Here is a 5,670-nt window from a genome sequence, read left to right as displayed (position 1 = left end):
ACGCCGACAAAGTGAAGGAGCTAGAGGTGTAGCGGGACGGGCTGAAAGATTAGGTCCTGAAGCTGTCCAAGGAGAAGGACACGCTCAATGGTGCCCTAGTTGAGGCGCAGGGCGTAGTTCTCGACAAGGTCGGCAGCTTTCCGAGGCCAACAACTCCATCAAAGACCTCAAACTAAAGCTGGACGGTCTCGAGGGGATGCTCTCAGAGGCCAAAGCCCGGGAGGAGACCCTGGCCAAGGATCTGCAGGCTGATAGGCAGCTACGGAAGAACGAAGCCACCAACCACATGGAGTTTGTGGAAGGCGAGAACCGCTGGATCGGCTGCCTCGTAGACGTTGCCGCTAGGATCACCGCGAAGCTGGCTGCTGATACGTCTCCAACGTATCTATAATTTTTGATTGCTCCATGCTATATTATCTACTGTTTTGGACATTATTGGGCTTTATTATCCACTTTTATATTATTTTTGGGACTAACCTATTAACCGGAGGCCCAACCCAGAATTGTTATTTTTTTGCCTATTTTAGGGTTTCAAAGAAAAGGAATATCAAACGGAGTCCAAACGGAATGAAACCTTCGGGAACATGATTTTCTCACCGAACATGATCCAGAAGACTTACCCTATGTCAAGAAACAAAGGAGGCCACAAGGTAGGGGGCGCGCCTACCCCCCCCCCCCCCGGGCGTGCCCTCCACCCTCGCAGGCCCCCTGTTGCTCCACTGACGTACTCCTTCCTCCTATATATACCTACGTACCCCCAAATGATCAGATACGGAGCCAAAACCCTAATTCCACCGCTATAACTTTCTGTATTCACGAGATCCCATCTTGGGGCCTGTTCCAGTCCACTATTGTTTGGGCCATAGCCTTTTTAGAGCCCAAATACTATTTGATCCAATAGAACATCCAAACCTTTTCATTCACAGATTTCAAATTTACACATTTCAACAGCAAACAGTCAAACATTCTCTCAATTAAATGATCAAATCCAAAAATCTATCAACGAAACTCACAATAGCACATGTACAATAGCACATACTGCACGATCCAACAAGTGTACATACAATCAAAAAACAAATACACATGAACCAAAACTTGGTGGCAACATCAACTAAAACTTGGTGCATATATCCAGGCTTCTTCTGATCTTCGGTAAGAGTAGCAGCCACCTCGACGACATTAGATCCTGATCTACATAAATTAGTAGTGAGATAGAGTGAAAGTTGAATGATTGCCAATAAAATACATGGGTAGAAGATGGACGACATTATATAGAAGAGTAGAGATCCGTGTCCCTTGGAAGCACATAAAATGTAAAAAATCTGGACTGGTTAAATAATAATTGTATCCTTCTCTACAAGCACATATGAGTAGTTAATAAGTACTAATCCTATCATGTATGGCAGGCTTGCAAGATGGAGATGCATACATGACTAAACACTAACATATTATGGTATGACCAGGGTGAGAAAATCGACAAATCGATCGACCCAACATTGAAATGGGACATGATATCCTAAAACAGCAAGAAACGGGAAAAGTAGGCTCATATATCAGGACCACTAAAACCAAGCACATCACAACCATGGTTGAGGAAATAATCAACATCTGCATTTTACCACAGTACACTTACCAGAAAACTGTCATCAGTACAGAGATCATTAGCTACCACCGCATGAAGCATCCATACATCAAACTGATTTTTCTGTTGTTGGTTCAAACACTACACGTCAACTAGAAATTTGTAAGTACATGAGACAATGGCTTAACAGAAGAACATTGTGACTTCTTTGGCTATTTGTTTCAACAGCAGTACAAACCTCACCTTTGTTACACCCCCAACAGCATTAAATAATGCCTGATAATCTGCACGTACAGAAGATTCATACACAGTCGCATGAACAACATTCAACATGTTATCTAACAGAGAAGAGAAAAGTCAAACAGATCTCAATCATTTTGCCGTATTAACATATGCACATCAAGTAAGAGTGGTGCTCTGTTTTTACCACAGCAGCACAAGCGAGACAATGTCCGATTCGCCCTACTCCTCCACAAGATTCGCCCTATGTTTCAAAGCACACTGCATGGGAACAAAGACACTTATGAACAAAGATTTGCCTCAAATTTCAACAGAACACTACTGTGCTAGCTAAGCTAGTCAATGCACAAACATATAAGCATGTAGAAATAGTAGTACTAGTCATATACATGAGACATCATGCAACAAGATCTAAAATAAATAATTCTAGGCTAGAAGAAAAATATATAATACCAAATACCAACTAAACAGTACAGGATGCTAGTAGCAGAACAAACAGTACTATATCTGCCAAATGCACAGGCCAATTAAGCATGTTCCTCCAATATTATGCAATCTCAGATGCAAACAGGTAACAACACCTATTTTTCTTGTCATAAGAAGAGGCTAGGGCCCTTTTCTGTTTGGTGATGGTGCCGATGGGGCAATGGTAGGCACGCCTATATTTACAAGAACAACAACTGGGCATTTTGTATGAGTAAGGATATCCTGTACTTACCTGAATTAACAAACTACGCACACCCTAAAAAGTGACAACAAAGGTACGCATGGGCATTCATCGCCATAGCAATAGTTCAAGGATAAAAGCATAGATGATATATTTTTTAAGATGCACAAACCCAGACCGAACAATTTCTTACTAGACTATCAACATATATACAGGTATGTTTTTACAACAAAAATGTCAAGTTTTTATGGATCAATAAGAAGAAGATGGTCAATCAAACATTTCCAGGGATGGTATGAATTTCCAAAGGGGAGGACGAGCAACCAAATATTTATATTTCAGCCCCATACAATCAACTGGGTCAAAGAAGAAAAGAAAAATCGTCCAGTGAAGACAGTAGGCTATTCAAGAAAAAAATTGGACCTGATTTTGCCCTGTCCATGGTGTTCCACACCAATCGAGAATTCGACCACCGACCTCGGTGCATAACAGAATCATGATGTCCATTTGCATCCAGGGCTGAATTTGACCACGAAAATTGGCTATTAAGTAGTATACTCATGTGGTGAATTTTATGGAATACTTAATCTATACTCTGCATCTACCAAAAGCCAAACAATCCAAAGGCATCTAACTGAAAAAGGCAAAAGAATGGTGCTTCTGCTGTAGTGAATTGAAACCCAAAGCACCCCCAAACCGTAGCAGACTAAACTAGCTAGCTCTAGGGTCACCATTATTGAAGTTGATGCTTCAGGAGCCCACCGGCATGGTTGTTCGGGTGGTCGAGGAAGAGGAGCATTACTGCATAATCATCATGAAACAACATTGATTGAGTAAATCATAAAGCAGAATGACAAAGCCATAATTAATCTAAATCGACTCAGAATCAGATAGCATATGATGAGAATGTTTACATCTTTTACTAAAGCTTTCCATATTTGGTATTGATACATGTGCATTATCTTACAACAAAGAACTGCAATGTGAAATTCAAAGAAGAAAAAGTTAAACAATGTGTATAACTATGACCAGCTAATGTTATGATGGCTTCCACATTTGAAAAACAGATATAGCAAAGGGCCCTACGATGGTCAGATATGCCTTGCCATGTAGTGTGGTGAGTAAGAACTAGAGAAAGGAAATGGTAATTAGTACCTTCCTGATGCCCGCAAAACGCAGAAGCAACTACGATAGTCCCATCCATGGTCTCCACAACTGCAAAAGAACGAAGAAGATGGTTACTGAGGCACCCAAGTTACTTCATAATCTGCACATGATTTACCCAAAATGTAGCGCCTATGCAGAAATAACTATGAAATGTGTAGAAGAATCATCACATGAACAAATAAACAAGACCCCCATGAACTTGGAACGCTGTGAACACTAGCAAGACGCACGACAGACCTTGGAAGACTGTCTGCGTGTAACCGGAGCAGAAATCAAAATTGTGAAACAAAGTACATGACTGGCAGTCTCTACAGGCGTATAGTTAAGAGTACATCGCTTTTTCAAATGCTATGCTATGGTTTTGTGCGGTTTGCGCCGTTGGCAAAAGAAAAAACTAATAGAATTCCCAGATGTGGCAAAACTAGCATATTGTTTCCCCCGGAGACTAACTGAGAAGGAATCGATCATGATAGGATGTACTTTGTAAGTTACTTGGACTTCCAGAATGGGAATCGAACATGAGAAATGTAACAACTGTTACAACTGAAATATCAGAACTAACTCCGTTGCCGGTGAATCCCTGATCTTCACTGAAGTGGCAAGATAAAACCACACAGAATAATAAGCCTACACAGACTACATGATCATAGTGTACTAAGCTAATCTACAAGGGGGGCATTTCTAGGACCAAAAACAGCACCAAACAGATCATGCGATTCTAGCTATGCAAGTCCCCAAGTCGTACAGCCAACTGATTCCTAAGCAGCTGGTGCTATGATCCATTAGCAGGACCGACTGAACCTACCCCTACACTTCAGCGCGCAGCCGCGCTAGCACACAACATAATTCGGCAGCGAGATCCAACAAACAAAAGCCCCACAACAGACACACACACACACACACACGCTTCAAGGGGAAGGGGAATCTACCTGCTGCCGAACAGACGGGGATAGGAAGAGCCGGCGGTGTCCCAAATCTGGGCCTTCACGACCTTGCCGTCGACCTAGAGGGAGCCGGTGGCGAATTCGACCCCCTGATGGTGGACTTGGACTCGAGGCTGAACTCGTTGCGGGTGAAGCGGGAGATCAGGTTGGACTTGCCGATGCCGGTCTTGAATGCTTGCCTTGCGCTGGATCCCCCTGATGTGGTCGAAGAGCAGCGGGACAGGCCCGTCGGGGTTGTCCCCGGCCAGGTAAGGCACCGGCAGGAAGGCCTTCCCCATGGGGTTCGCCCACGGAACCCTCTTGATGTCGCCGCTGGTGTGCAACAGTAGCATGTTCTTGGTGGCCATCAAGCGCACCACAGATGCTAGCGGGACGTCATCAGCGGAGGAGCCGGTCGTTTCGGGGAGGAATTCGGCGATCTCTTCCTTGGTGGCCTGCAAGAGAAATTGAGTTCAGATGTCAAAATTCAGGTCAAGGGAGCAGAAATCTACTGACTGCGCGAGCAGGCGAGGGAAAGGCGGAGCAAGGTACGGCTTCCTGACCTGGGAGACGAGGTGGCGGGCAAGGGAGGCAACGACGTGGAGCGTGGCAGCGCTGGAGCCGATGCGGGCGCCATCGTGGTCCGGGAAGGAGGGGCGAAAAGGGAATGTGGGGGAGGGAGGGGGAGGAAGGAGATGGGAGGCGACGAGGTGGATGGCGGCGCGATGGGGGACGGGGAGGAGATGTTGGAGAGGTCGGTGGTGATGGGTGGGGGTGGCGGCGGTGCCTCGATCGGATCTAGGGAATGGGTGGGTGGGTGGGTTAGGGTTCGGGTTTCTCTGGAGACGCTCCATTGTTGATGGGTGTGTGATGGATGGCTCAGGTCGCTTCGGATTGGGTGATCCGCGTGATTGTGGTTCCTCGCTTCTCATTGGTCGGTTGTTTTGTGCTGGAATCTTAAAATTTTCGACCCAAATTTTCTAAGGTTTTTAAAGAAAAAACTACAAATCTGTCTTGTAAAAAAGACCACAACTTTTTTCAAAAATATTAGTCCACAACTTATTTACAATTAACTAAAATGTCAAGATCAC

The 5,670-nt window shown here is 44.6% G+C and overlaps 1 long non-coding RNA gene across 5 annotated transcripts; it reads right to left on the bottom strand.

Moving 5' to 3' along the window:
• Window positions 1-942: 942 nt before the first annotated feature.
• LOC125514372 lies at window positions 943-5,296 on the bottom strand. 5 transcript variants are annotated; one of them, XR_007286375.1, is made up of 8 exons: window positions 5,143-5,296; window positions 4,586-5,034; window positions 3,645-3,704; window positions 2,913-3,290; window positions 2,010-2,083; window positions 1,826-1,920; window positions 1,634-1,723; window positions 943-1,191 (listed from the first exon to the last, which is right to left on the bottom strand). It is a non-coding gene; the product is annotated as an uncharacterized LOC125514372 (long non-coding RNA). The 5 variants fall into 5 exon arrangements; XR_007286377.1 differs by lacking the exon at window positions 5,143-5,296 and having other exon boundaries at window positions 1,634-1,734; window positions 4,586-5,133; XR_007286378.1 differs by lacking the exon at window positions 5,143-5,296 and having other exon boundaries at window positions 943-1,186; window positions 1,634-1,734; window positions 4,586-5,133.
• Window positions 5,297-5,670: the final 374 nt, after the last annotated feature.

The sequence above is a fragment of the Triticum urartu genome, chromosome 6, assembly GCF_003073215.2.
Source record: "Triticum urartu cultivar G1812 chromosome 6, Tu2.1, whole genome shotgun sequence".
Classification (NCBI taxonomy): domain Eukaryota; kingdom Viridiplantae; phylum Streptophyta; class Magnoliopsida; order Poales; family Poaceae; genus Triticum; species Triticum urartu.
This window is presented reverse-complemented; position numbering and strand designations above follow the sequence as displayed.